The 9,093-nt window shown below is 29.9% G+C and overlaps 2 pseudogenes; both read right to left on the bottom strand.

Moving 5' to 3' along the window:
* Positions 1-3,274: 3,274 nt before the first annotated feature.
* LOC111638755 lies at positions 3,275-4,428 on the bottom strand (annotated as a pseudogene).
* Positions 4,429-6,142: 1,714 nt separating this feature from the next.
* LOC111638753 lies at positions 6,143-8,526 on the bottom strand (annotated as a pseudogene).
* Between the last annotated feature and the right edge of the window lie 567 nt (positions 8,527-9,093).

Below are 9,093 nucleotides of genomic sequence, written 5' to 3'. Positions count from 1 at the left end.
AAATATTTTTAGATTTAATCAAAAAATTTTTAAATATCCAAAATTCTTATGGATATTTCATTTTTTTTATTTGTTATATTTTATCTTGTGATTTATTAATATTAACTTAATCAGAATAATAATCCATATTAAAAGCCCTGTATCATATTTAACCTGCTTCAAGATTTTCAATGTACTAGCAGAGTTCTCATAGAAATTGATTCGCTGTATAATCAGTTTCTATGTATAATTATTTCACTATATAATTGTAAGAGCAAGATTGTGAAAGGATTGAAATAGAAAATTTTTATGAGCAATTGTTACTGAAAAGCTAACTTAAAATTGAAATAACTATATTCTATCAATATAATCATCTTTTTACTATTTACTGTTTCTCCATTTGTAATTGCAATTTAAAATCTGCACATAACTCATCTGTTGCTTCCACCCTTTCATGTTATCTTTGAAACTTAAATAACTTGCTGGTTATCTGCACAAAAATACATTAATTCTTTTTAATTTTAAGTGAAAATTATAAATACTTATATAAGCATCTAAAAGCCTAATATTTTTGTAATAACCCAAATGATTTCTGTATTTTTGGACTACTTTATCACTACTATTAATGATTAATTAAATATCACATAATTGGTATTAGAGGTAGGGATTAGGTGCCATTTCTTATTAAATTTAATAATTATAATTAAATTTAATTATAAATAATTACTTCTTTGATAGTCAATATATTGTCATGATGAGAGAGCCTAATAGTTTCAATGAATTGTAGAACAATACTGGAGGAAGCATAATCTTTTAATAGAGTTATCCATGCCAATAAGGTCTTTAGGGCAATATGAAGCAAACACAAGCAAGTTACCATAAACAGTGTTCTGTTCAGAATGGATGGATGGCTGTGAAAAGTATCTGTTCCCTATATTGGGTGGCCGATTTACAAACTGGCTTTAGGTATATAAGCACATCCACTTCTGTGGAGGACAAAAATTATTGTCACACATTCTCAGCAGAATATTGGCTTATATATTGCCTAGGTTAACAAGGTTTGTGTTTGTGAGTTAGAAGAGGCTCATGTTGAAAAACTCTGCTACATCTCCCTTGGCCATTAGTGGAAAATGCTACACTGACCTAAATATGGCTGATGCATTATGAAATCATTTCATTGACACACAATGAACAATACACAAACTTGATCAAAGTGCTTTAGTGATAATCCAACCACTGGCTACTAAACCATTAAAACACACCAACAGATGAAATGGAGACTTGAAATAAACAAATTTTTCATTAATACTTATCACACATAATTATTACAAAATTTTAAACAGATATGACAGCATAAAGGTGATAAATACATGAAAGATTCACAAACAATATTTACATCTTGTAGTTATAGAACAAAGAATTGATAATCAGAAGAGAACAATTATACACAAAAATTTTATTTTACAAACAATGCTTGATTATATCAAACAACAAGTTGCTAAACAGATAGATTAATACAGAAATACTAGATCACAAAGGAAGATCAAACACTCACTAACAATACTGCAATAACAGTTATCACAAAAATGCACTAATGAAATCATACACAACAATTACAACTAGTGAAACTACGAACACAGAATTAATTAACACACAAATTTATCTAAGAAATACTCATTAAATATACAGGATTAGACTTCATGCAGAGACTATGAATACCCAAAATACACATATCAAAACAAGTAGGGAAACTCTATACTGTGTAAATACACACTTATTATCAAAATACATTTAATCACTTTCAGACATACATAAATACATATGTGCATTAGTTTAATCTGGTGCATGTAACTGCAGTACGCTCACAAACAGAATCATGTAACATGATACAATAACAAACAGAATTAAAACATAGGCAAATCATAAGCCTGCCTGGTAAAGAAGTTGTAGTTGTAGCAAACATTTGATGTAAATAACTCAGTATTATTTTGTTGTAATAAAATAATAATTTTATTCTACAATTTTTACATATTATATTTATGAAGTAGTTTAATTCCATGTTATATTTAATTTGGATAATGTCATTGTTTTAATTTTTTTTATTAATTGTAAGTTTATTCTTTTTGAATTTGTGTAAAATTCTGAATATGATACAAGGTAATACAAATAAAATGAGATGATTTTGAGTAATGAGAAAACATTTAATAATTTTTTTATTGTTCAAGTAACATAAAGCTAGTACATTTTTATTTGCACTAATTACTATTATTGAAAGATGATTCAAAATGAAATTTTTGAACTATCGAAGTAATAAAAAATTTAGATAATCAGTAAATTTCTATATGTTACTATAGTTTTCATCATTCATAAATATCTATACAAATTATGATATCATCCAATATGAAAAATTAGATACTTACAAATTTATTATACAGTATGAAAAACTATTAGCAAAAGTAGTATTTTATTGATAATTATTATTCATATCTCAATATTAAATGTTTCTTTGATTTTCTGTTTTTTCCCCTCATAAAAAATAAATTGGATCAACATTTATTTAACATAAATATTAGGAAGTTATTAACAATCAAAATTGTCTATATGTTGAATATACTTGTTCAGATATTGTGCTATAAGAATAAAATCCTCAATCTAGATAAGATTGAAAATATCATTTTTGTAATGAACAAGATTTATTTTTTATCTATTTACAAAAGATATTATTTTTGTATAGGAGAGGAGTGAGAGGAATGGGATACTTTTGAGAAAAGTACATCAAAAACATAAGTAAAGAAAAACTCTTGAATCTTTCTTTTTTAGCTTGTTAGCTTGAACCATCTGTATCTTCGAAAAGTATTGGAAGTTTCAATGCTAACATTTGGTAGAAAAATCATGTTTTGTATGCTGTTACTAGTGTCCCACTCCTCCCTTTTATTAGGGAGGAGTGGGACAGTAAATGGAAGAATGGGACAGTTCATAAAAGGATAACAAATTCACATAAAATTTGTATTAAAATACTTATTTTGCAAATACACATCAGTACATCAGTAATAACTATTTGTGTGTTTGTATAATGTTAGTTTTACTGAGATAGTCATACTATCAGCACAAGGTTTTGCTTTAAAGTACCTTATAGAATTTTACAACAGTATTTTCTTGAAATGCTTGATTTGAGGTATTAAAAGAAAATTTTACTACATGATTATAATTACAATGATTACAATTTATTTGGAATACTGTGGATCAATATTTAACTGAGAACATAAGATAATGAATTAACAATCACTGCAAATATTTATTGGACATTGTATGCAGATAAATTAATATGTTTTTCTTAAATAGATTTCAGTTTGTCCAAGAAGTCATCAATATTCTTTTTATTGATACTAGTAGTTCTTCCTAAGCTAGTGGCTTCTGATGATTGCAATGAAAAATGTGAATGATGTCCCATAAACTCGTCAAACCAGTCATATCCTGCAATTTTATTGAGATTCCATGCACTGGGATATGTTTTATTCAAGGCAGCAGCAAACTCATATGTCAAATTTCTTACCTGCACTGTCGTCAGGCCATAGTGCATTTTACTTGCACTAAGCAAGTAATTTCTTAACTTTGCTTCTTCCTCCACAGAGAAAACCGTTCCACAAATGAGGTTAGACTAGAATACTACAGAGTCCTCTTCTGAAATACTATTAAATTTTTTTACATGTTTTGCTAGTGCTGATTCTGATAAATTCATGGCTTTTGCAACTTTCCTTATATTTTTCCCTCGTCACACACCATGTTCACTACTTGAAGAATCATACTGTTGGCTGATGTTGATTTTGTAGGATCTTTCTGGCATATTTCCTGAAAATAAAAACAAAGACTATAAAATTTAACACCACATCAGGAAAATTATTATTAAGGAGGAGTGGGACACTGTCCCATTCCTCCCTATTATGTAGTGTCCCAGTCCTCCCTACAGGAAGGTTTTGTATTATACTTGCTATAACTAGACATAGCAAGAAAAGTGTTAAGATTAATCATATTCGTTTTGTAAATTGCGCTTAAGTTAAGCGTCATCTGTTCATTTTTTATGTCCAGTCATTGAAAGATCGTTCTGGATCGAGTGTCAGTTGTATATACAAAAGGTAAATTGTTTACAAACTGAGTCTTTGTCTATTGTCTGATAAATGTATACTGTATAGTTTTATTTTGTCAATTGTTCACGATAGCAGATGTCTTTTGTGTAAGATCCAAGTCGGATGTAAGCTAATAAATGTTCTCATTAATCTTATCTTGCCTTTTGATTTGTTCACAGTTACTAGAAATCACCACAAAAAGTAATATAGCAAAATTGTACTATTAAAATATTGCTTTCAATTCTTGTATTAAGTATTAAAAGTTATCTTAAATGTAAAATTTTAGATTACATCAGATATTGGTATTAATATTTACCTGGAGCATTGTAATGTAATTTTCTCTTATAAAGCCTCTTCTGTTGAAACAATTCATCAGCCATTTTATAAAAAAATACAAGTGCGGTCACTCTCACTTTGAGACAAATAAAGAATTACAATAAATAAATAGATCAGAAAATTCAAGTGTCCCATTCTCCCAGTGTCCCATTTTTCACTTGTCTCCCCTATTTGTATTTAAACATTTTGAACATCAGTATGACTAACAATATCACAAAATATTTCTAAATAGAAACTAAATTTAAAATCTTTTTGGGAAAAAAGTGTTATTAAATTATTTTGTCTGGTTAAATAATAATAATAATTTTAATATCATTATTTATTGTTGATTTATTAAATTATATTAAGGAGTGCCTGAAAAGTTACCATGCAGTAAGAAATTTGCAATGAACATTGCACCTGAAACCTATAAGTAATGTCTTTTCCCCTGACCTGTAAGTTTGTTGAGCATTTACATCTACAAGTTATTTATGTTTGGAAAATAACTGATAAAACCTAGAGGAAAACCCCCTTTTATTTTCAAATCATAGAAAACAAAGTTTGAAATATGGTACTATACATGTGACTATAATTATAAAAAACAGAAGACCTGGCCTGAAAACTCGCTCTTTGAAGTTTGTGCAAAATGGTTCTTAAGGATTTCATGATGTCCTTACAATTTTTGTAATGCCTCCTTTTGAAGAATACAAATCTTCAACATGACAGGGCATAGTAGACATAAGGCGTTGACACAAATCTTGCAGGATTTGCAGCCATTCTTCTGTTAAAATAGTTGTCAATTGATTTTTTTCCCTTTGCTTTCTTTTGTGGACTTGTTTCTTGACAAATAGCCATAAATTTTTTATAGGGTTCATGTCTGGAAAATTGGAGAACCAGTCAATCAGTCAATAACCTAGATGGTGTGATTTCTTAATCGTACAGCACAGTGTGGAATTTAACACCATCTTGTTGAAACAGTAAGTCACCTTTAGAAGCCAATTGATCAAGAGAAAGGAGGAGGGTGTCATTTAACAATTTCTATTAGTTAACTGTCATTAATGTTAATTTTTAAGGACCCATATCACCTATGCCAGCAATGTTGAAACATCCTCATATTTGCATTTTAAATGGAAACTTAACTTGCTTTTAATACAGCTTTTCTTCTGACTTTTGTTTGTCATTTTGATGTACAGAAATACTGGATGCAAGGTCAAGATCTTGAAAGGTGTTGGGTCAGTTGTTTTTGCATGTGTGAAAACCTAATGACCAAGGTCCAATCTGGAACCAATCAGGTTACAGTTATGTGTGGGTGCAAAATTTGGGGATGTCTTTTGTTTGGGTCAGTTAGATGGGCAAGACATGACTGGTGTCTAGTCCGAACCATTAAACCAATTCTTTGTTAGATATTAAACAGTGATTTGTACAATTAAAGATCTTTACACACTAAGATCCTAACAAAAGGCAACTCGTCAAACTATATTATTTGATGCCAATCCTGATCTGTCCAATACAGATTATCCTTAGTCTACTGATATTGTATCTTTTAGATCTTTGTTAGCTGAAGCTTACACTTGACTTTGTATGATCTGTAGTCTTCTTTTAGACTTTTAGTGGTCATTTTGATTGAAACTGGTCTATTAATTTATTCTGTCTGTAGCATTGCAGCCTCTGTGTATGTTCCTGGTTGCTGAACCTTGATTTCTTGGATAAGCATGCAATCTTTTCTATCCAACATAGTCTTTCATCTTCCAAATCTTCTCTTCAGCACAGTGATTTAGTGGAATTGTAGTACTTAAGGAAGGACTGGAATGAGGATTTGATGTCCTTGAAACGTGTGGTTTTATAAGTTTTTCCCTTAAAGTCGTCTTTTCATTGGTCTCTACTCGTCACCTGGTGACAATTTGAAACCAATTGGAGGGTGTGGGAGAGGTCAGTTTTGCGACTAAATACAATTCCTCTCCAGCCATGTTTTCCTTGACTTCAGTCTTTTCTATTGTTTAAATAATTTACAAATAAACTTTCATTGTCTAATCAAGATCTTTAATTTCTTCCTTTCGAGTTGTAAAAGGAGATTTTTAATTTCTCGATTGATAGTCCCCATTTGGACCTTTACGTCGACTTTTGTCCGGGACCTCACAGGATAATGCTTCTTGATGTTGCCCAGAGCTGGCTAATTGTACAGACTTATCACACCTTGTATGTTAAGTGATGATATGCTTTTTAACTTGATCTCTGACTCCATTTCATCACTTAACCTACATGGTGTGATAAATCTGAACAAAGCCAGTCCTGAGTTACATGAAGAGGAAACTGCAATATTGAATGTTAAAATTTACTTTTAATANTTCTCAAATGTAACATTTTTCAGTGGTTTTGTTTCTTTTAAAAAATATATTAAAATATATGTATTATACTCTGTAACACTACTAAACTAGAGCCTCCCGATGCACCATATGAGCGAAAAAAAATTGTTAAGGAAAAATTTTTTGTTAGCGAACCCTTTGTTAAATATTTCGAATATCACCATTGCCTATACACACGAGCGAAGGATTCTTTTCGTTTTTGTATAATTTTTGTAAACTATGTATTTGCATATTTTATCAGATTCTCACTTTCTGGCATTTAAAAACAAAAGTATTTTATTTGGGTCGTTTGAATCATTCTTGTGTATTGTCAGGAGTAAAGATGAATTTCAATAAGAAAAGCAAAGCTTTTGAATTTAATTCCAAAATTACATGGGAACTCAATATAAGTTTTAATTCATTCCCACATGAAAAGAGACGATTATTTGGAAATTCAAAGAAACTAATAAGTTTAATCAATGAAGAGTGAATTTGACTGTTAAGAATTGGCAAAAAATATTCTTGATTGTCCAGCTTTACATGAACAAATTATGTTGTCAATTTTACAAGATTTTTCCTTGAAGTTTAAAATGCCAGTAATTTTTGCAGGATAATGTGTGCATTTATGTGCATTTGATATTTTATTTGTNCATAAATAGATTTCAGTTTGTCCAAGAAGTCATCAATATTCTTTTTATTGATACTAGTAGTTCTTCCTAAGCTAGTGGCTTCTGATGATTGCAATGAAAAATGTGAATGATGTCCCATAAACTCGTCAAACCAGTCATATCCTGCAATTTTATTGAGATTCCATGCACTGGGATATGTTTTATTCAAGGCAGCAGCAAACTCATATGTCAAATTTCTTACCTGCACTGTCGTCAGGCCATAGTGCATTTTACTTGCACTAAGCAAGTAATTTCTTAACTTTGCTTCTTCCTCCACAGAGAAAACCGTTCCACAAATGAGGTTAGACTAGAATACTACAGAGTCCTCTTCTGAAATACTATTAAATTTTTTTACATGTTTTGCTAGTGCTGATTCTGATAAATTCATGGCTTTTGCAACTTTCCTTATATTTTTCCCTCGTCACACACCATGTTCACTACTTGAAGAATCATACTGTTGGCTGATGTTGATTTTGTAGGATCTTTCTGGCATATTTCCTGAAAATAAAAACAAAGACTATAAAATTTAACACCACATCAGGAAAATTATTATTAAGGAGGAGTGGGACACTGTCCCATTCCTCCCTATTATGTAGTGTCCCAGTCCTCCCTACAGGAAGGTTTTGTATTATACTTGCTATAACTAGACATAGCAAGAAAAGTGTTAAGATTAATCATATTCGTTTTGTAAATTGCGCTTAAGTTAAGCGTCATCTGTTCATTTTTTATGTCCAGTCATTGAAAGATCGTTCTGGATCGAGTGTCAGTTGTATATACAAAAGGTAAATTGTTTACAAACTGAGTCTTTGTCTATTGTCTGATAAATGTATACTGTATAGTTTTATTTTGTCAATTGTTCACGATAGCAGATGTCTTTTGTGTAAGATCCAAGTCGGATGTAAGCTAATAAATGTTCTCATTAATCTTATCTTGCCTTTTGATTTGTTCACAGTTACTAGAAATCACCACAAAAAGTAATATAGCAAAATTGTACTATTAAAATATTGCTTTCAATTCTTGTATTAAGTATTAAAAGTTATCTTAAATGTAAAATTTTAGATTACATCAGATATTGGTATTAATATTTACCTGGAGCATTGTAATGTAATTTTCTCTTATAAAGCCTCTTCTGTTGAAACAATTCATCAGCCATTTTATAAAAAAATACAAGTGCGGTCACTCTCACTTTGAGACAAATAAAGAATTACAATAAATAAATAGATCAGAAAATTCAAGTGTCCCATTCTCCCAGTGTCCCATTTTTCACTTGTCTCCCCTATTTGTATTTAAACATTTTGAACATCAGTATGACTAACAATATCACAAAATATTTCTAAATAGAAACTAAATTTAAAATCTTTTTGGGAAAAAAGTGTTATTAAATTATTTTGTCTGGTTAAATAATAATAATAATTTTAATATCATTATTTATTGTTGATTTATTAAATTATATTAAGGAGTGCCTGAAAAGTTACCATGCAGTAAGAAATTTGCAATGAACATTGCACCTGAAACCTATAAGTAATGTCTTTTCCCCTGACCTGTAAGTTTGTTGAGCATTTACATCTACAAGTTATTTATGTTTGGAAAATAACTGATAAAACCTAGAGGAAAACCCCCTTTTATTTTCAAATCATAGAAAACAAAGTTTGAAATATGGTACTA

The sequence above is a fragment of the Centruroides sculpturatus genome, unplaced genomic scaffold (genome assembly GCF_000671375.1).
Source record: "Centruroides sculpturatus isolate CEXI.00-Female unplaced genomic scaffold, Cexi_2.0 scaffold1016, whole genome shotgun sequence".
NCBI classification, from domain to species: domain Eukaryota; kingdom Metazoa; phylum Arthropoda; class Arachnida; order Scorpiones; family Buthidae; genus Centruroides; species Centruroides sculpturatus.
This window is presented reverse-complemented; position numbering and strand designations above follow the sequence as displayed.